Consider the following 22525-nt stretch of genomic DNA (forward strand, 5'->3'; position numbering starts at 1 on the left):
AATACTCCCTCCGTTCTGTTTTAATAGCAACAAATTGGCATTTTATCTTGTTGCACTTAAGTGCTCATTTAGGATTTTGATACTATATTAATTATTTTAATTCAACTTTACCCATATTTATTAGGTGTAATTTATTTTTATATTTACATTTAAGAAGGACAATTTAGATATTGTACCATATTTTTTTAGAAAATCAATGAGTTTCAATTATTTTCTTAATCCTTGTAAAAAGAGTAAATGTTGCTATTAAAGTAGAATGGAGGGAATATGTTTTAGACCACAATATACTCTAATAGCAACAATTCAAAATAAGATTATACTAAAAAGAAAAAACAACAATTTAATATTTATATAAAAAATAGCAAATCAAACAAATTAATTTAAATAATTCATAATTTATATGTATAGGAATATATATTTTATTTTCTTAATTCTTGTGAAAAGAACAAATTTTGCTATTAAAGAGGAATGGAGAGAGTACGTTTTACACCCCGTTTAGAACAAATGAATCATGATTGTAGAATTTATTTGTAAATGAATTTTAAGTAGAATTCATTACAAATGAATTTGTCATGTTTGATATGCTACAATTTAAAAATAAGAAATTCAATTAAATTCCACACAATTATGTTTGGAATAAATTCTTACATGAAAATTTATTTGTATTTATTTATTATAACACCCTTTGCATAATAATTTAATAAAAATAAATAACAAACACCAATTATATTTATTATCTACAATATAATAACTTGTAATTTTTTATATTAAAATCTAAATAACAAATTTCATATAAATAAGTATATTAATATTCCATGCTAATTAATTAATTATATAAGCAGTAACATTCATCACAATAATTATTTTTAATTGATGTAAAAAAAATTTGTTGATTTAAATAATTAATTTGGAAACTAAAAAAAATTAAGAATGTTACTATTGTTTTTAATTGCATGTGAAAACAATTGTTGAAGCTTTTATAGTTTCATAGTTATTACTAAATTTATTACTAGACTTAAAAAAAAAAAGTCATTACTGGTTTGAAATTTTTCAAAAAAAAAAGGAAAAAGATATAAATTAACGTTATTATTGGATTAGAAAATAACATTGTTATAGTTTAGAATTTTCCAAAGAAAATAACCAGAAAGGAAAAAAAAAAGTGAAAATAGTTGAGTTTATAGTGGAAGGTAATTTTGTTAATAAACATTGCAATGGTTAATTTTGTGAAATTCATTTACAAATTCTATTTTAGTAGAATTTGAGTTAGACATACTCAATTTCGTAGAATTTAATTCGTAAAATTAAATCTGTATTTTTTTGCATTCCAAACAAAACATTTTGAATTTCCAAATGAATTTCATAAAATTTTGTGGAATTCATTTGTTTCAAACGGGCTTTTAGACTACAATATACTCCAATAGAAGCAACTCAAAATACGTTTATACTAAGGAGAAAAAAAACAACGATTTAATATTTATATGCAAACTAACAAATTAAATCAAATTACTTTAATTTGTTATTATATATATATATATATATATATATATATATATATATATATATATATATATATATATAGGGATATATATTTGATATTATTTATAGTTTAAATTAGGTCTGTAGATTTATTTAGTGAGTTCATGACTCAATACAATCTATAAATTATAAAAATGATCGGTGCAACCTCAACAGTTATTTCTTTAAACGTGCAAGACTGGATTGGATAGTGTCCGATCGGTTGGGTTGAATATTTTTGAAGTTGTTTATATCCTTGCAAGGGTGGTGGGGCAGAAACTAGTTTGTTATTTGGCTTGGAAATTAATATGAAACCAGAAACAGAATTTACCCGGTTTCACTTAATTATTTTGCAAAAAAATAAAAAAATAAAAATGATGAACCGGGCTGCAACTAGCTAAGTTTAAACCGGTCTCCGTTCACGGTCTTAGTGAACCATAACTGCCGTTTAACAAACTGGCTATCCCTATCTCACATTACTTAACTAACAAACTAAGAGCATTCTAATAGAACCATTATGCGTCTAATAAATAAAAATTGTAGATTGTGATATGGTTAAATGTATATTTACAGATGTTAGATTTTAAAAATGGCTCTTCAATGCACCAAGAAGAAATAAGTTTTAGCACAAGAATAAATTTGAGCGTTAATAAATGAGAAGACATAAAGGAAAATAAAAAAATAAGAAAAAAATGAATAAATAGGAAAAAACAAAGAACAAAAAATTGAATCACGCCGTCTAACAGACCCTCTGAAAGTATAGAGTGCAATAGACATTATCTCTTTTGTTCTTTTGGCACATTAGACTCAGATTAAACAGACAATAGCATTGGAGAATGTTTTTGTTTTTAACTCTCTTTTTCATATGTGGCATATAAATTAAAGCAATCCATGATTGCATTTGATATGCTTGAAATAAAACATTTAAATGCACACTTCACAAAGTGATTAACTTATTACACCGGGTCTATCACACCAATTATGAACCGAACCAATAAAAAAAATTTAGAATTGAAAGTAGGAATTATTGGGTAAGGATGAAGTTCCAGCTAGTTAAAACAGAATAACAAATTCTGTTGTGTAGATAGATTTATGTTACGTAAATATAGGAGTGTATTCTAATCCATAACTTGTATATATACTCTGCTGTATATTGTAAACCTTAATTCAATTTAACATATATAGAAACCTTTCTTGTTATGGTATCAGAGCCTTCCGCTCTCTAAGCTTTTCTGATTACTAGTTTTCTTTCTATATCAATTCAGTTTCTTTGTTGCAATGGGTGACGACTCTTCAAAGTCTCCTTCTCCATCAACAACATCTCCTGGTACTCCTGTGATACCCACAACTGTGTTAAGTCTAAACGCAGAAAACCAGTTGGTGTCTATTAATTCTGCAGCTCAAGCACCACTCAAATTAAACTCTACTAATTATCAGTCCTGGCATACGCAGTGGTATTCATTGCTTGTGGGCTATGATCTGATGAAATTTGTTGAACCTGAAATTCCAGCCACTCTTGCCACAGACCCGTTCTGGCTGCGTCAAGATCAACTCTTGCGCAGTGCACTTATTGCATCTCTCTCACCTGAATTAATTTCATTTGTTATTGGTGAAAATACATCTTTTGCTGTGTGGCGAACTTTAGAGAAGACGTATGCCAAACCATCTCAAGCTCAAATCATGAGCTTGAGAGAGTCCTTGTTCAATGCGAAGATGGGTCGTTCTACTGCTACTGAGTATCTTCAGCGTATTAAAACTATAGTTGCTACGCTAGCACTGGCAGGTGTGACTGTTTCTATGGGAGAAGTCTTGCTTCATGTTCTTCGTGGTTTACCAAGTGATTATAAAGAAGTTGCGGCGGCACTCAGGGCTAGGGACAATGATGTCTCTTTTGATGAGTTATATGCTAAACTTACTGACTTCGAAAGTCAGTTATCTCACTCAGCTACCACAGTTGTGGCTCCAACGACTATAAATTCACTGCAGAACCGACCAAGTTTTGCTTTTCATAATTCCAAGCCCAGTGGATCTGGAACTGGGTCTGGTCATCGGAATTTTTCGAATTCTAAAGGCAAGGTGTCTTGTCAATTTTGTGATCGCCCTGGACACACTACCAAACAATGTTACAAACTGAAAAAATTGCTTCCCTGGCTGTTTGAGGGATCTTCGTCGCCGACCAAACCTGTTGCTAAATCACAAGTCAATTGCGTGAATACCAACTCTGCTGCTCATCCGCGATGGATAGTGGATTCTGGGGCCAATCAGCATGTGGTTCACGATGTGCAAAACATGGCTGTTCATTCTGAATATGATGGAACCGATGATGTTGTTCTTGGTGATGGTACAGCTCATTCCATCTCTCATAAAGGTTCTGCTTTGCTTTTGACTAAAACAAAACCGTTACAGTTACAAAATGTTCTTTGTGTTCTTGCTCTTGATAAAAATTTGATCTCTGTTTATGAATTATGTACTGCTAACAATGTTGAGGTTGCATTTAATCCTTTATGTTTTGTGTAAAGGATTTGAACACGGGGGTGCGATTGGTGGAAGGGAAACCGGTTAATGGAATCTATGAATGGCCGCAGCAAGTGCCTGTCTCCAGCAATACTTCGAGTCGGGTTTTACATACTGTTTCTCGTTCACCATCTTTATGGCATCAACGGTTTGGCCATCCGGCCACTCCTATTTTGCGTCTTATGCTACGGCACCTTAATTTGTCTGTGTCTGATAATAATTTTTTCTGCAATTCTTGTAAGTGCAATAAAATGCACAAAAATCCTTTTTCGATTTCGTCAATGTCTAGTACTGCTCCTTTGGAGTTAATTTATTCCGATATTTGGGGACCTGCACCGGTTACTTCTATTGATGGTTTTTCTTATTATCTTATCTTTGTTGATCACTACACTAAATATGTCTGGCTATATACTTTGAAACGTAAATCTGAAGTGTCTGCAATCTTTCCTGTGTTCAAAACCTTGGTTGAGAATCATTTTAAAACAAAAATTGGATCTTTGTATTCTGATAATGGAGGTGAGTTTCTTCACCTTACGAGTTTCTTACAAGCACATGGTGTTTCCCATTTTCTGACCTCGCCTTATACACCTGAGCACAATGCTATTGCTGAGCGCCGACATCGGCATATTGTCGAAACTGGGTTAACTCTTCTCCATCAAGCTGATTTACCTCTTGAATTCTGGTCTTTTGCGTTTCATACTGCAGTTTATTTGATAAATCGAATGCCTACTCCGATTCTTCACAATCAATCACCATTTTTTAAACTTCATAACAAAGAGCCGAATTACACCAAATTAAAAGTCTTTGGCTGCTTGTGTTACCCCTGGATTCGGCGATACACTTCTAATAAATTAGAAAAACGCTCAACTTTTTGGGTTATTCTGTCAATAGAAGTGCTTTTCAGTGTTATGATCCTGTTGCAAATAAGCTTTACATATCTAGACATGTTGATTTTGTTGAATTTACGTTTCCATATCCTATGTTCCAAAAGTCTCCTAATTCTAGTCCAAATTCTGATTCGATTGATGTTTGGTCACCGCTTCACTATATTTTGCCAGCTACTCGTTCTTCCAATTTTGTGCAGGATTCAAGGTTCCATTCTTCGGCTTCTCGGTTGTCCCATCAAACCTCCACCAATTTGCAATCTCCTGCGTTATGCAGTACAGGTATGGATTTCTTACCTTCACCTACTGTTTCCATTCCTACCCCTATTCTTGCGCCTGATGTTGAGCAGAGTATTATACCTGTATCTGTTCCTGTGGTTCAGCCCAGTCATTCTATGATTACCAGGGGGAAAAATAATATCACAAAACCAATTCAGAGACTGAATCTTCATACTGTTGTGCGAGAAAATCAAAAATTCTTTGTTCCTAAGAATGTTGCTCAAGCTTTGAAAGATCCTCAGTGGCGACGAGCCATGGAGGAAGAGTATACTGCACTTATGAAACAACACACCTGGACGTTGGTTCCTTCTGACAAAGCCTCCAATATAGTCAGCTGTAATCCAGCTAGTTAAAACAGAATAACAAATTCTGTTGTGTAGATAGATTTATGTTACGTAAATATAGGAGTGTATTCTAATCCATAACTTGTATATATACTCTGCTGTATATTGTAAACCTTAATTCAATTTAACATATATAGAAACCTTTCTTGTTAGGAATGATTTTTAAAAAATTTTTATTTTCATTAATTTAATACATACATGCAAGTATGATAGACCAGGTTTAGCAAGTATTTTCCATTTGCTAACTTTACATTCATACATGGAAGTCAACATACCTCAACACAAAATTTGAGTTTACACAAGTATTGACCTTAATAAAAATTCTGAAAATGTTAAGGTAAGCTATTTTCTGAAAACAAATATTATTCTTCGTTGACTCAATGTTGTCAAGAAAAATTATCAATTATTACTAATTTTTTGGTTTTTCTTTTCCCAGTGATAATATATATGTATATCCCCATTTTACTCATTTGATTCCGCTACATACAAGCGATGAGACTGGTTTTCTCTCAGAGCATATATCATACATTTTTTTTCCAAGAACCAAACGGAAAATAAACCACTAAAGAAGTAAACACCACCAATTAATTTTGTTTGTTGTTAAAAGGGATTAGAAGAATTAATTTCATATGGCCATTAATTATCATGAACTTACAATTTGTTTAAGCTGCTATACATCAAGAGACTGAGAAAAATAGAAAACTAAAAAAGCCTGATGTAGTCAAATGAAGAAGATGGTCTTAATCAGTATCCTCGGCCTTCAAAGCAATAGAATCATCATCTATTACTTGAATTTTCTTGTTATCTTCAACAATACTTAAGCTACCAGAAGCAACGATGACTTTTCTGAATCCAGTGCTCCTGGAGGCCATCAGAACACTATTAATTTGCGGAGGTTTTTTTCCAGAACTGGGCGGTGGGACATCCCGTTTAGCACTTTTTCTGATCCAAGAAAAGAGAAGGATTAGAATAACTTATTAATCACAAATTAATGATCACCAAAAATGCAAACTTAGCTAACTAGTTGCATAATATATATTACGTTTATATACACAGACACAAATATGGTTTTAGAGTTTTCTTAAAGCATAAATTTATCGTTATCTACTCACATGATAAGAGCTTTTTTATGGTAGGGCTTGGAGCTAGCGAAACATGGAATAGTATTCGGTAGAAAGCTGGTGTTGGCACCCACAAAAGCCATGAGAAAGTTGATGAAATTTTTGTGTCACAAAATGCTCTTGTAGGAAATTTAATTATGGATTCTTAATTTGTGAGTTCCAACTGAAGTGAAATGCAATATTTATATGCAATGGCGTAAGTACAAGTCATAGTCAAAAACCACTCAAACCACAAGATGGTCATAGCCGTGTATTTGTAAACTCAGTCGTAGTCTACTTTCTCATTCGTTTATTGAATTTGAATATGTCAATAGAGGTTGACATTCTTTTGATATTGTAAAATTCTGCCTGTATAGAATTATTTTTAGCTTATTGATTTTAAAATAATTAATCTTTAATGATGGATATATGTTCAAACTTCTAATTTGAATCTTTTCGTTTTTTGACCTAATTCATACAATTTCTCAGAAATAAAAAAGAGATTTCATTATTGATGAAGACTTTTCAGTCAAAAATTGAAATTTAACATGGATATTATTGGAGATAAGAGTTAACAGATATTGATAAAGTTTGTTTAGGTTGTTATGGATAGATAATTTCTATTGTAATTTATTTTGTAACCATATACTATTCAGTATAGGACTCTTCTTGTATTTAAACAGCATACTAATGACAATACGATCATCTCTTCTTTTCTATAGCCTTCTGTATATGGTATCAGAGCACAAAGCTTAAAAGGCTTTTTCCGATCCAATCTCTGATTTTCTTTCAATCTCTTTCCTCTTTACTTTGATATGGCTTCAGGTAGCGGCACTATTGTTCATTCTTCTGGGCGTTCTCTTGTAACAATTAATGGTGCACAGCTGCCTCTAAAACTCACTGCTACGAATTATCCAACTTGGAGGGCTCAAATTGTACCACTGTTGAAAGGACATAGCTTGATGAAATATGTCCTAGGTACGGTACCTGTACCTTCTGCTACTGTTGCTGATAAGGGAGGTGTACAGATTTCAAATCCAGATTATGAATTTTGGGAGTGTCAAGATCAATTGATTCTTGCTGCTATTCGAGCCTCCCTTTCTTTTTCGATCATGAATGATATTGCAGATGCTGATACGTCCGCTGATGCATGGAGAAAGCTACAAATGTCCTATGCCAATAAGTCTGCCACCAGAGTTTTATCTCTGCGAGAGAAACTTGCTAGAACGAAGAGAGAATCTCGTTCTGTTTCTGAATATTTAACAACGATTAAGAGTATTGCGGAAGAGCTGTCATTGTGCTGGAGTCCAATGAATGATGTAGATCTTGTTGTTCAGGTTCTTGGTGGTGTCAGATCTGAATTCGGTGCAATCGCAGTGGCAATTCATGCCAGAGAGACAATCGTTAGTTTTGAAGAACTACAAGATAAGTTATTAGCTTATGAGATGTATTTGAAGCAGGTTAATTCAAATTATGATGTTCTTCCTGTTACTGCTAATAATATTCGCAAGACTGCTGCTGGAAGGGGATCTAATTCACAGGGCAATTTTTATCGTCAGTCTGGTGGAAATTCCTCTGGTGAACGTGTTTTAGATGTTAAGACGCAGTCTCAGTTCTCTGGATCCCGTTCTACTGTTCAATGTCAGTTTTGCGATCGGTTTGGGCATGTTGTTAAAGACTGTTTTAAAGCCAAACGATACTTTGCAAATATTGCTAGAAAAGCTCAAGCTAATGCTACAAGTGTGCAGTCCCAGAATTCCCAGCCATGGTTGCTTGATTCTGCAGCATCGCATCATGTCACTAATGACTTGAATAACTTATCTCTTCATTCGGCATATGATGGACCAGATGAGCTACAGTTAACTGAGGGTCAGGTTTGTCCATAACTCGAACTGGTTCTGGTATTGTGTCCTTACCATCGAAAAAGTGTCTTCTTCAAAATGTCTTATATGTGCCCAAAGCAAAATCTAATCTTATTTCTGTTCCTCAGTTCTGTGATTCTAACCAAGTTTCCATTGAATTTTTCTCTCATTTTTATTTTATTAAGGATCAGTTTACGGGGGAGATCCTGTACAAAGGCAACCTTGATCAGTCTTTTTATAAGATTCGCAGTATGGGCTCTTTTGAAAGTCATCATGTTCGATTATCTTCTGTGTCATGGCATCAACGGCTTGGACATCCAAGTTCGAAAATTCTTCATTCTGTTTTTTCTAAACTTAATATTCCTGTGACTGTTATTAAGGATAGTGTCTGTGATCCTTGTCGTTGTAATAAAAGTCATAGGTTACCTTTTGGAGTATCTTCTTTTGTTAGTAGCAAACCATTAGAACTTGTTTATACTGATATGTGGGGACCTGCACTAGAAATTTCTTTGGATGAATTTCGATATTATATTATTTTTGTTGATCACTTCACAAAATATATCTGGCTGTATCCATTAAAAACAAAATCTCAAGTTATCGAAATTTTTTCCAATCTTTCAAAAGCTTGTAGAAAACACCTTTAACTCCAAAATTCAAACTATATATTCTGATGGGGGGGGGGAGTATGTTGCTCTTAAAAAATATTTTCAACAACAGGGAATCAATCACTTGCAAACTCCTCCTCACACACCTCAACATAATGGTGCGGCTGAACGTCGTCATCGCCATTTAGTTGAAATAGGGCTTACTTTGTTACAAACAACCTCTTTACCCATGAGTTTTTGGAGTTTTGCTTTTCGTACTGCAGCTTACTTAATAAATCGGTGACCTACATATCTTCTTAAACTAGTCTCTCCCTATGAAAAATTGGTTGGTCAAAATCCTAATTATACCTCTTTACGAGTATTTGGATGTCTGTGTTATCCATGTCTCAAACCATACATGAAAAATAAGTTTGATAATCGATCACTTCCTTGTGTATTTTTAGGATATTCACTAAACAAAAGTGCTTATCTTTGTTATCATATTGAATCTGGGAAAATTTTTGAGTCTCGCCATGTTGAGTTTGTTGAAAATAAGTTTCCCTTTTCTAAAAAAAATTCGGCTACAGATTTATCTCAGACTAGTTGGTATGATTTTGCTACTGAACCAGTTACTTCTATTGTTCCTTTTCTTTCGTCGAATATGTCTGTGGATGAGTCTATTTCAAGTTCTACTGCTCCTGTGTCTTTAAGTCCAACACCGATTGAGTCTATGCCTCCTAGTGTTGACATACAGTCATTTCCAACACCTGTTAATCTTCATCGTATGGTCACACGTTCCAAAAATAATATTTTCAAGCCAAAAGTTTTAAATTCAGTTACCAAGCATCCTTTACCTTCATTACCAGAACCTAGTTCAGTTAAACAAGCCTTAGCTATTCCTGATTGGCGACAGGTAATGACATCAGAGTTTAATGCATTACTTGATAATAATACTTGGGTGCTTGTTCCATATGATTCTGCTTATAATCTGGTCAGTCGTAAATGGATTTTCAGGGTGAAGAAAAATGCCGATGGATCTTTGCAGAGATACAAAGCAAGACTAGTTGCTCGGGGTTATAGTCAGCGACCTGGTGTTGATTACAGTGATACATTTAGTCCAGTTGTCGAACCAGTGACAATTCGGTTGGTGCTTACTCTAGCAATTACTAAAGCTTGGCCAATTGTTCAACTGGACGTGAATAATGCATTTTTACATGGTCCTTTGACAGAAGATGTTTATATGCAGCAGCCACCAGGTTTTAAAGATCCAACAAAACCCACACATGTTTGTAAGTTGATTAAAGCACTTTATGGGTTAAAGCAAGCACCACGTGCTTGGTATCAAGCTTTAAGAGCTTTTACTGTTGCCTATGGTTTTCGGTTATCGGCATGTGATCATTCCCTCTTTTATTATATTAAAGATGGTGTATATTGTTATTTTCTTGTCTATGTAGATGACATAGTAATTACTGGAAATAACAATGGGTTTGTTCAGAGTTTTGTGCAAGCACTTGGGAAGTGTTTTTCTCTGAAAGATCCGCAACCACTGTCATTATTTCTTGGTATGGATGTGCGACAAATAAATGGAGGGATTTTCTTAACTCAACATCACTATATTTGGAAATTGCTTGAGCAAGCAAAGATGGATGGTGCGAAGGAGATTTCTACTCCAATGGCTTCGAATATACAGCTCCAAAAATCAAAAAATGAGACTTTACCTATTGATGCTACTGCCTATCGAAAATTAATTGGAGGATTGCAATATTTAAATCTCACTCGGCCGGACATCGCTTTCACTGTGAACAAATTATCACAGTATATGCAACATCCGAATGCCGACCATTGGCTGGCGTTAAAGAGACTACTACGGTATCTGAAATCCACAATTTATTATGGAATTTCAATCATGAAGCAAGCTGCTTGTGGGTTTCATGCATACTCGGATGCTGATTGGGCAAGCGATCCTTCGAATCGAACATCAACAACCGGATTTATCTTATATCTTGGTAAGGTTCCAATTAGTTGGAGCTTTAAAAAGCAAAGGACAGTTGCTCGGTCCAGCACAGAAGCTGAATATGGTGCTGTTGCAAGTACAGCATCTGAGGTAAAATGGGTTACATCCGTGCTAAGAGAACTCGGACAAGCAGTAGACACCCCTGTTATTTACTGTGATAATATCTCTACTATGTATACATGTCAGAATCTAGTGTTTCATACCAGAATGAAACATTTGGAGATTGATATTCATTTTGTCCGAGAAATGGTCCAAAGAGGTGAGATTAGGGTCACACACATTTCTTCCAAAGATCAGTTGGCTGATATGCTAACTAAATCTCTGTCTAAGGTAAAGTTTCAACAAAATCGGGCCAAGATAGGAATCCACAATGGATTCTCTATCTTGCGGGGGAGTATTGGAGATAAGAGTTAACAGATATTGATAAAGTTTGTTTAGGTTGTTATGGATAGATAATTTCTGTTGTAATTTATTTTGTAACCATATACTATTCAGTATAGGACTCTTCTTGTATTTAAACAGCATACTAATGACAATACGATCATCTCTTCTTTCCTATAGCCTTCTGTATAGATATGATCAAAATTTCAGCAAAATACTGAATTTATCGAGTTATACCCATTAAACTCTTAAATTTTTATTTATAAATATTGAACCGTTTTACTTTTATTTATTAAAATTAAACCCTTATTTAATTAAGAGCAAATCAAAATTACTAGCCATAGATTCAATAATAATATAATGTAGCATAGGAAAATCTCTATTCTCATATGGAGACCACAATAAAAGTATATAAAAGCTAAAACACAGAAGAAAATGATGTCAGATTATTTTTCATTTTCAAAGAAAAATATTTCTTTCTATTAACATTGTTTTCCTTCTCCCAGCTGAAGAAGACCTAATCAAATAATGGTTGTACATTTCATGAACTAGTTAAATAAGAATTTAACTTTAACGAAAATAAAAAATTGATTAGCTTAATATTAACAAATAAAATTTTAGAAAATTAATAGATAAAACTCGATAAATTCAGGAGTTTAAAAATACATTTTTTACTTTAAATTTTTAAATAAAAAGGAGATAGCGTTAATGCAGTTTGAGAGCCGTGGCCTATTCAAGTTTTTTAAAATTAAAATTACCTCATAAATTTTATATATTTTTTCTAAAATATTTATAGGCCCTTCTAAAATTTAAAATTAAACTATATTTTTTATTTTTGCACTGCCAACATCTAAAGTCCAGTTCCATTCTTGACCAACCTCCTTTCCGGTCTAATGGACGCATCCCCACCATAATTTACCTCACAGCCACAGCAGTCACTGTTGAAAAGCCCAATATCAGCTACACGTGCAGCCAGTCCAGCCATTCAACTTATTTCTTATAAATCAATTTTCCATTGGCGTAAGTAGGCATGGCCAAATTACGGTTCCGGGAACCGGAACCGTCGGTTCGAACCGGCCCGGAACCGTAACCGGAACCGGTGAGAACCGGAACCGGGACGAACCGGAACCGGAACCGGAAAAATCCGGTTCGGTTCCGGTTCCTGCAAATGAGGAACCAGAACCGGCGGTTCCAGAGAACCGGTCGGAACCGGACTGGAACCGCCGGTTCTCCGGCCGGTTAGAACCGCCGGTTCGAACCGGTTCGAACCGGCGGTTCTAGCCATTGTAACTGTCAGATTTTTGATTTTTTTTTTTGTGAAATGTCTTAATTACCCCTCCCAACAGCCATAAACGGCTATATAACGGCTAGTTTTAAGGGTATTTTTGGAAAAATGAATTTTTGGATTTATTATAAATACCTCATTTTATTTACAAATTCATTACAAAAAAATCTCAACTCTCTCTACTTACTCTCTCTACAATATACTACACTCTCTACTTACTCTCTCTACAATATACTACACTCTACTCTATATTATTCATTTATTCTTCTCTACTCTACAATATCTCTTATTAAGTAATTATTCTCTCTAATTTTTTTTATTCAATTTTCCAAATTATATTTTATTATCATATAATGGCAAGTGGAGGAAACTCAAATTCGGGTAAGGGCAAGGGAAAAATTGGAGAATCATCTATCCCTACAAACGACATCTATGATATGATTCCCGACCAATTTAATTTTGAAGGTTTTCCAAATGAAAATTTGGATATTCCAACTCAAGAATCCGAATTTAATGAGCAATTTCAAGAAGATGAAGAGCAAGAGCAAGAGCAACGAGCAAAAATTGTTAGAAGAGCAAGACAAAGTTCCGACATATTCTCCATTCATTTCACAAAAAAATTCAAAGGTGAGAAAATGTACGATGTAATTTGCAATTATTGTGGAAAATCTTATAAATTTAAACAAGCGGGCGGCTATGGATCATTTTGGAAGCATTTGGAGGCAAAACATCCAACAAAAATAGGAGTTGATCGGTCTCAACAACAAATTTCCGGGTACGCTTCTAACCTTTCTTTATTTAAATATTCTGATAAAATACAAAAAGAAGAATTAGCAAAAATGATTTCTATGGAACATTTATCTTTTAGTTTTGGTGAAAAATTAGGTTTTAATAATTATTGTCAAAAAGCTTTAAATCCTTGTGCTAAAAGAGTACCAAGAAATACTGTAAAACGAACTATTATTTCTTTATATAACAAAGGAAAAAAAGAGTTAGAACTTTTATTTTCTCCATTGAAAATTCGTGTTTCAATTTGTTGTGATGTTTGGAGTGATCATTGGCAAATGCATTCTTATATGGGTATTACATGTCATTGGATTGATGATGATTGGAAAATTCAAAAAAGAATTATTGGTTTTCATGTTTTTGATGATAAACATACTGCAATTAATATTTATAGAGTAATTGTTTCAATTTTAGATGAATATAGGTTGATAAAAAAAATTTTTTCTATTTCATTTGATAATGCTTCTGCAAATACTAGATCAATTATTGAACTTAAAAAAATTTGTGAACCAAATATTGGTGGTAAATTTTTTCATATAAGATGTGCATGCCATGTTTTAAATTTATGTGTACAAGATGGTTTGAAAATTCTTGATTCTTTTATTTCTCCAATTAAAAAAGCTATTTCATATTTATGGACACATCCCCAAGTGATGAAAAGTTGGGCTAAATTTTGTAAAGAAAATAATAAAAGACCAAAACGTTTTCCAAGGGATGTCCCAACTCGTTGGAATTCAACATATGAATTACTAAACGAGTCTTTTTCTTATAAAGAATTATTATGTTTTTTTGTTACTAATAATATTGAGGATATTAATTTATATCCACAAAATTGGGAGATTTGTGCAAAAATTTTAGATATTTTAAAAATTTTTAATGATGCTACCTATAAATTTAGTGGAGTTTATTATCCCACATCTAATTTATTTTTACCTATGTGTATTAATATTGTTACTGCACTACAAGAATTTCAAAATGATGATTTATTAAAAGATTGTATTTTTTCAATGAAAAAAAAATGGTTATCTTATTTTAAAAATATACCACCTCTTTATCTTGTTGCTATTGTATTTGATCCTAGATGTAGAATGGATATTTTATGTGATTATTTGACTATTTATTATGACGTATTAAATCTTGATGTAGAAGATAATGTTAATATAAATGTACTAGTGCATGAAGTTAAACAAAATATTATGCAATTATATAATGAATTTGTTCAAATTTCTAGTTCATCTACTTCTATTTCTACTTCTTCTCAATCTAATATTCCATAATTTTCAACACAAAGGGTAAGTGGTGTTGATGTTGCTCAACAAGTTTTATTGCAAAGACAAAAAAGAACAAGGGAATCCAGTTCTATTTCTGAATTTGACAATTATCTAACAACTTCTTTTGAGTTTGGTGATAATTATGCAGATGCAGATTTTCCAATTTTAGATTGGTGGAGTCGTCATGCAAATACTTTTCCAATTCTTTCTTTACTTGCAAAACAAATTTTAGCAGCTCCGGTCTCCACTGTTGCGGTTGAACAAGCTTTTAGTCAAGGAGGTAACATACTTGATGAAACACGATCTCGTATGACACCCGATTCATTAGAAGCACAAGCGTGCGTGGATGATTGGACCAAAGCCGAACTAAGAGCCCAAGAAAATCCAAAAGAAAATGAAGATTTATTTGATTTATACGATGGGTCCTCAACGGGAACATCAACCAGTGGTGCAAATAGCGATTAAGGTAAAAAGAGGTGAAATTGATATAAGGTAAGTAAGAACTACGTGGGCTTTGATTCCTCTAAACCCCAAGAGGATACGTAGGCAACTTAATTTTTTTTTAAACAAAAAAAAAATTAAGTTCAAGCCCATTTTTTTTTTAATTTTGTTCAAACTTAAAAAAAAAAAAATTCAGTTCAAAATTTTTAAAAAAAAAATCATTATGTTCAACACTCAACAATTCAAGTCTTTAAAAAAATAAATTTAATTGAAGTATTTTTTAATTTTTTAGGTGTATTTTTTAATTTTTTATGTTCAAATAATTTTTTTTTAAACCGATCTTCAAAATTTAAAATTTTTTAGGTGTATTTTTAAATTTTTCATGTTCAAATAATTTTTTTTTTAACCGGTCTTCATATTTTAAAATTTTTTAACTGTATTTTTTAATTTTTTATGTTCACATAAAATTTTTTTTAAACCGGTATCCAAAATTTAAAATTTAAAATTTAAAATTATGCAATTCGCCGGAAAACCAATCGGAACCGTCGGTTTTGTAATCGGATCGGAACCGGAACCGAAACCGGAACCGAACGGTTCGGAACCGGAACCGGAACCGGACCATTTCGGTTCGGTTCCGGAACCGTGGCCATGCCTAGGCGTAAGGGGTTGATATGCCTATTTCTTCTTTTATATTTATTCTATTTAAAAATTTATAAATGATTATATCTAAATTCATTTATTTAAACCGATATTTCTTTGTTTCTTTTTTCCATTTCTCTCCTCTCTATTTCCTTTGCTCTTTCCTCATCTGTACCATCCTCTTCTCTACCTTTCTCTCTCCCTTCATCATCTTACTTCCACACAAATCTATTAATAGAAATTCATTATCAATATTGATAGCCTCTAATATATCAAAAACTATTTTGAAAATAAAATTGTGTTTATGTTTAGCTTTTTAAGGTTTTATTGCTTAAAGAGCTACCCTCTCTTTAGAGAAACAATGTTGTATATGACAGAGTTTATACTATTGACCATGTTTTTGTAATAGTATAGCTATTATTTCTTATAATTGAAACCGAGATTTACATTTAATAAATCATTTATGGTATATTTATAATTGTTGTCTTTCATCTTATACTAGTAGATGATTTGATATATAAAGTTTATTCTGTGCATAGAAGATTAAATCATTTTGTTCATATGAGATATAAAATTTGTTCACAATCTAATGTGGAGCTGACAAACCATCGGTATAATTGTAGCACAGGATTATATGTAGTTTATCTTGATTATAAGAATGATTAAATTCTAACTTCTTATGTTGGTGCATATTGTATGTATTGAACGTGGACCAAGTAGAGAATAACTAAATAAAATAAATTCTCTAGCTCATTAATAAATATATATTAATTACTCTTAATCTTGATTTGATTGTTATTAGCAATGTATGTTATCTATTGTTTTGATTCATTAAAAGGGTGAGTTTCATTATGGGGCAATAAACTCTATGAATTGGACAATAACAATGTGCATTTGTAAAATATCAATTTATTGATAGAGTTCATGTAGGTATAGGGATTAATGATACCCATGAAAAATTTATAAGTTTTCATTATGTAAAACCTTGCATGTGGATTTTGTATCTGACACATGAAATAAATTAAGTAGAATTCTTGGGGAATTAAATTAAATAGTTGATAATTTAATTTAATTGACAGGTATCTGTAATCTTAATATGGGGAGTTTATATATTTTAATATTTGGAAATTCGAAATTAATAAGGAGTTCAATTATGAATTTTTAGTGGAATAATTCATAATTTATTATAATAATGTTTTACAGGTTGTATAGATACATTATTATTATAAGGTCGCCTTATTAATTTTATTCTTATAGGAACCTGTTGTGTTCGTGTTATTTAGAATTAATTAAGAGGTTAATTAAATTTAATGTTAATATTGCAAAACGTGACTATATATATATTAATAGTAATTTTAATTGAGAAAATATATAAGAGACTTTTAGGCTAAACCTAGATGAAACAACTCGAATTTTTATTTTCAAAGATTTTCCAATTAAATTTAATAAACCGACAGCTTGGAAATTTATTTTAATATTTTAATGTGAACTTTGTGGGAAACCGAACCAAAAATCGATTGAAAAACCCATAAACCAATTGGAAACCGAAGATTTGGGCCGAACCGAACCGAACCGAACCGGTTGGACCCAAACCATCTAGAATTTTCTTTTTTCCTCTATTTCTAGCACACACCTCACTCCCCTCCCCCGTTTTTTCTGCGCTTCTTGACCACCAGCGACACCACCTCCGACCACCACTCCTCCTCCACCTCCTCTTTTCTTCTTCTTCTTCTTTTTCTTCTTCTTCCTTTCTTTCTTTTCTTTCCTTTCCTTTTCTTTTCCTTTCTTTCTTTCTTCTTCCCTACTGTTGTGCTGCGCCTGCAAGTTGGAGCAGATCGACCACCGCACGCTACTGCTGTAGCTCGCTGCTGCAAGTCGCACCTTCACAGAGCAGCTCCACGTCGCGCCAGCAAGCCCAGATCGCGACTGCTGCTCCTCTGTCGCACCTACAGCAGCGCCACAGCCCTGTCAAGGCGCTACTGCCACTGCCGCCGCTCCAGCGCGCCGATCGGTCACCTCCGCCGACGCCACAGCAGCCCTACTGCAGCTCCAGCGCACCTCCGGCCACTAGCCTCCACCTGCTCTTCATTCCGGCAGTAAGATATTGGGTATAATTTAATGTTAGAAATATTAGTTTAATTTTTTCATGATAGTTAGTCTAAATTTAGTCATTTTAGTTAGCTTAATTTTCATACTTTTAGTTGATTAATTTAATTTTAGTAATATTAGCTAATGAATTAAATTCATTATTTGTAGTTAATTAATTTAGTTAAATTGACTTAGCAATTATGAATGGTTAATTGAGTTATAAAGTAAGTGTTGATTAATTAAAATTACTTGGTTAATTAAAGAATTTAGTTTTAGTAATAAATAAATTGTAGGAAATTATGGTTTATGGAATTAAAGAAGAATTTATGAATTAATGTTGATATGGATAATGTGGAGGACGGGATTAAATTACTTGATTGATTGCCCGATGGATGGGCTGTGTGGTTTGAAAATATTTGATATTGTTGATATTTTTAACAGGTGGATAGTCCAATTTTTAGGGGAGATGCTGTCGAAATTTCGGTAGAAATATAAAAGAAATTTCGGTAAAAAAAAAATAATAAAATAAATTTTGGTAGGAAATAAAATACAAGTCAAAAGGAAATAAATAAAATAGTGTTCGGTAGAAATATAAATTATTATAAAAAAAATAATAAATAAATAAATTAATTAAATCTCGAGAGTAAATTACGTAGAAAAGCTAGAATATAAAATAAAATTCTTAGAGTGGTAAGAAATATTTTGTCTGATAGAATTATTTCTTTGTGTCATTCTTACTTTGCTTAGATTGCCCGGGTCCATCTAGTGCTCCTCCAGGACAGAATCAAAGCTAGAACTTCGCTCTCCATCACTGTGAGTAATAATAAATAATGCATATCAACACTGCATTTGCATAACATTTATTTATAAACCTTATATTTTTATTTATATATTTACAATATATTATAAGTATTTTATCATATATATTATGTTACGATCACTATAATTATATTTATATATTGTGCATTTGGATGGAATTGGTGTATTATGATGAATGAAATGTCTAATTATTTGTGCTGTAATTATACTGTGATTTGTTTGTGTGGAATTGGGATGAAGTGGGTCACCATGGGTTTGTGAGAATGTCATATGTGATATGGATCCTGAATATGATATGAAATTTGGCCGGGTAAATGGGAGATCGGCGCCCCCGTGTGCACCTACTGCTATGATCTGTGTGATATGGAAAACCACAGGTTAGTTTCTTTATTGGGCGCACCTGATAATCTAGATTTGATCGCAGCCCGCAGGGTGGCCTCCTGTTGTGAGCGCCTGATGATCTAGATTTGATGGAGACGACCGGGTTACCTCCTGTTGGTATGGAAAAGAATAGAGAGAATGGAAAAACAATAAGAGGGCTGGTCAAGTGAGGATTAGACCGGTCGGCCAGTATGGGGGATCGGCTCCCTGGTGCACATGTGAGAGGATGAGCCATGTGGGAGGACGGCTCATCGGGGGTTTCGGTGACTCCACTGACTAATTTCCACGTGATGTGATTATTTGAAGGTGATATTGTTTGTGGGTGCTGATGTAATGTCATATGATTGACTGTTGTATGTTCATTCAGTATATTAGGGTGCATTTTGCTTGACTGTATGTGGTGTGTATTATTTATTATTATTCACTGAGTTGCAAAACTCACCCCCCCCCCAACAAACCTCCCAGGTACTAGGAAGCAGCTGATTCGACTGAAGCTCTGCAATCTTCTCCGCAGAGTTGTAAATGTAAACTTTATATTTCTGTTATTAAATTTTGGATGTATAAATTACTCTATTATCAGATTATTATTGAACTCCGCAGTTATAGGGTTGTGTATTTAAATTGGGCCTTATTGTTAGCACTACGCTATAAATTAATTATTGTGTAATTAACTGTAGGTAAACTAGTAAGCCCTTATTGTGATTATGAGTTATTGTGAATAAGCCCTGGTTAAATTTTATGTATTATTTGATATTGGGCCAGATGTTTGAAAATTTTATAAAACTTATATCTTAAGTCATATGGGCTTACTGTTTTGTTGAAATTAGGAGAATCATGTAGACAGATTGAATAATTTAGGCTTACTACGGGCCTCGGGGGCCTTAAGCTTACCTAGGCCCTAGTGCCGGTCCGGCCCACGGAAACGGGTCGTGACAAAGGTGGTATCAGAGCAAAAGTTCATAAGTCTAGATGTAACTACGGAGTAATTCCTGTCATGTCTTGACATTGTCTTCCTTGCTTTCCCCTTCAGCGTTATTCGCAGTTAGGTTAAAGTCAAGTTGTTTAGTATAATTAAATTTGTATCCTTGTTCTTTAGAGATGTGATTTGGTTACTGATGCTAAGGGGATGATATATATATATATATATATATATATATATATATATATAAAAATCCCTCTATGGAATAAATAATATTCATATATAAATTATGTAAGAAGATAAGTTACATATGATTAATAAGTTGAAGTCAAATACTGTAAGTGTGCTATTTTTATTTAATATGTGTTGAATGTGGAATACATATTTAAGAATGCATGAATGTGTGTATAGGTGTGCTTGCGGAATTGAGAATGAGTTGCTAATTATTTAACAAGAGAACTAAATGATTCGGATTCGAGGACATCAGAATCTATTTAATTAGAGTATTGAATGAGTATATGAATTTGATGAAATTTACATGATGTTGGTTAGTGGAATTTCTTATATTTATTGAGATAAATATTTTCTGGATGGAATGGATATACATGATTTTTATAAGGTTTGAATGTTGAAGGATTTGGTGCGATTTGGTATAATAATTGGTGATGAGTATTTTTCATAAAGAATAATATTGGTGGAATTATTAGATGAAGTGAGTTTTATTTATGAGTAATTACTGCTTGGTGGGACAAAGTGTATTGTAGCATTCATCAGCTATTTCGTTTCAAGTGTATGAATGTAGGGAATAATATAAATTATTGTGGTTATAAGAAAAGTAAATTGTGATTCTTAGTAAAAGATAAACTACTTTAATCATGATGTACTTAGTGGTGGATATTGTGTGGATTGTGGCATCTTATGGTTTAATATGGTACAAGTAAGAATTAAATCTAATGGTATTTAGCCTTTTGATATTTAAAATAATTGTTGCACACTCGATGGTATGTGAATTACAAACAATGATTTTTGTTTAATGGGAGATTCTATGATCTGAGAAGGAGTTAATGACTCCATAAGGGAATTAAGGTACTTATGTTATGTAAATAGTGGGCTATGATGATTAAGTGTATTGATGAATGACATCGGACATGGAGAGATAATTGTCCAATTATTGAATTGATATAATACTAATGAAATAGATAAGTAAGGATGGATCTAGTCCTGTTATTGTTTGGATATTAAGAAAAGAATCAATTACAGAAACGTGAAGGGCATAAATTAATATGATTTAAATGAGGATAGTCAGCAATTAGAGGTTTAATAAATTAAGGATTATGGGTAACAAGATTTGATAAAACTAGAAATAGTGATACCTCAGCAGCTTTAAGATAAAGACTTCTATACTTTGGGAATTCATGAGTGTATTAGACGGGACATAAGTAGGACCCTAGTATATGTAGGATGTTTAATAAGCCAGACTAAGTTTATGGATCTAGTATAATAAAATGAAAGTAAAAGATAATAGAGGAAACTAGTGGACTTGGGATTGGAACGCTATTATGTTGGGTGATAATTATATTAGAAAATGATAATTAGAATATAATTTGAAGGAGAATAATATTTGTGTAATTGTAAAGTTTCTTGTTATATTGATGAAAAAAAAAAATAAATAAATAGAGATAAGGTGGATATTAAGAATTTAAATGATCATAAATAGTAATTTTATGCTGTAAATAAATTTAAAATTTATAAAAATTTAGAAAGTTAACAGATGTTTTAGAATAAGTAGTTAAGACTATGTAGTTAAACAAAAAAGGAGCGAAATATTATTAAAGATAGAATAATGGAACATGTATACTATTGAAGGTAGGAAAAATGGCTTTGAGGTTTAAAATAATTATCACTGTTGATGATAATTCTAATAGGATATTAAATAAATAATTGATAATGTTATAACCAAACTTTTGAGTTGAGTTAATCGGGTCTTTGCGAGGTGAGTTTCGAGAATTTAGTGGTTCATAAATAGTAAATTTAAATCTAAAAAGAGATCAAAGGTAGGAAGTTATTGAATGTCTTATGTTAAACAAATAGATAAATGATTCGAGGATTGTAATCCCGATGACAAAAGAATTTAGTACTTATATTCAGAAAGAAAGATAGACTTTCTATTGGAGAGAAAGAGAGAAGAGAATTTTGACTACTGTAATTTGATAGCATCTAGTTGGAATAATAGTTGATAAAGGATCACGGGACTTAGCTTGAGATGACAACGAATGTAAATAAATTTAATTTCTTGACGTAAAGCAATTAAAATAAGGAATTTCTATTAATTAGTGCAACTTTTGCAAGTTGCTTGTTTTATTAGATAAAGAAGGGAAGTTATATTTATGTCCTTGGTAGAACATGAAGGTAATTAGAG

At 32.6% G+C, this 22525-nt stretch overlaps 1 long non-coding RNA gene across 1 annotated transcript; it reads left to right on the forward strand.

Annotated features, from left to right (window-relative positions):
• The first annotated feature begins 17488 nt into the window (after nt 1-17488).
• LOC149494817 (uncharacterized) lies at nt 17489-19808 on the forward strand. Its single transcript, XR_016321578.1, has 2 exons — nt 17489-18007; nt 19653-19808. It is a non-coding gene; the product is annotated as an uncharacterized LOC149494817 (long non-coding RNA).
• Nucleotides 19809-22525: the final 2717 nt, after the last annotated feature.

The sequence above is a fragment of the Jatropha curcas genome, chromosome 7 (genome assembly GCF_041381405.1).
Source record: "Jatropha curcas cultivar XTBG-Jc1 chromosome 7, XTBG_Jcur_1.0, whole genome shotgun sequence".
Classification (NCBI taxonomy): Eukaryota; Viridiplantae; Streptophyta; class Magnoliopsida; order Malpighiales; family Euphorbiaceae; genus Jatropha; species Jatropha curcas.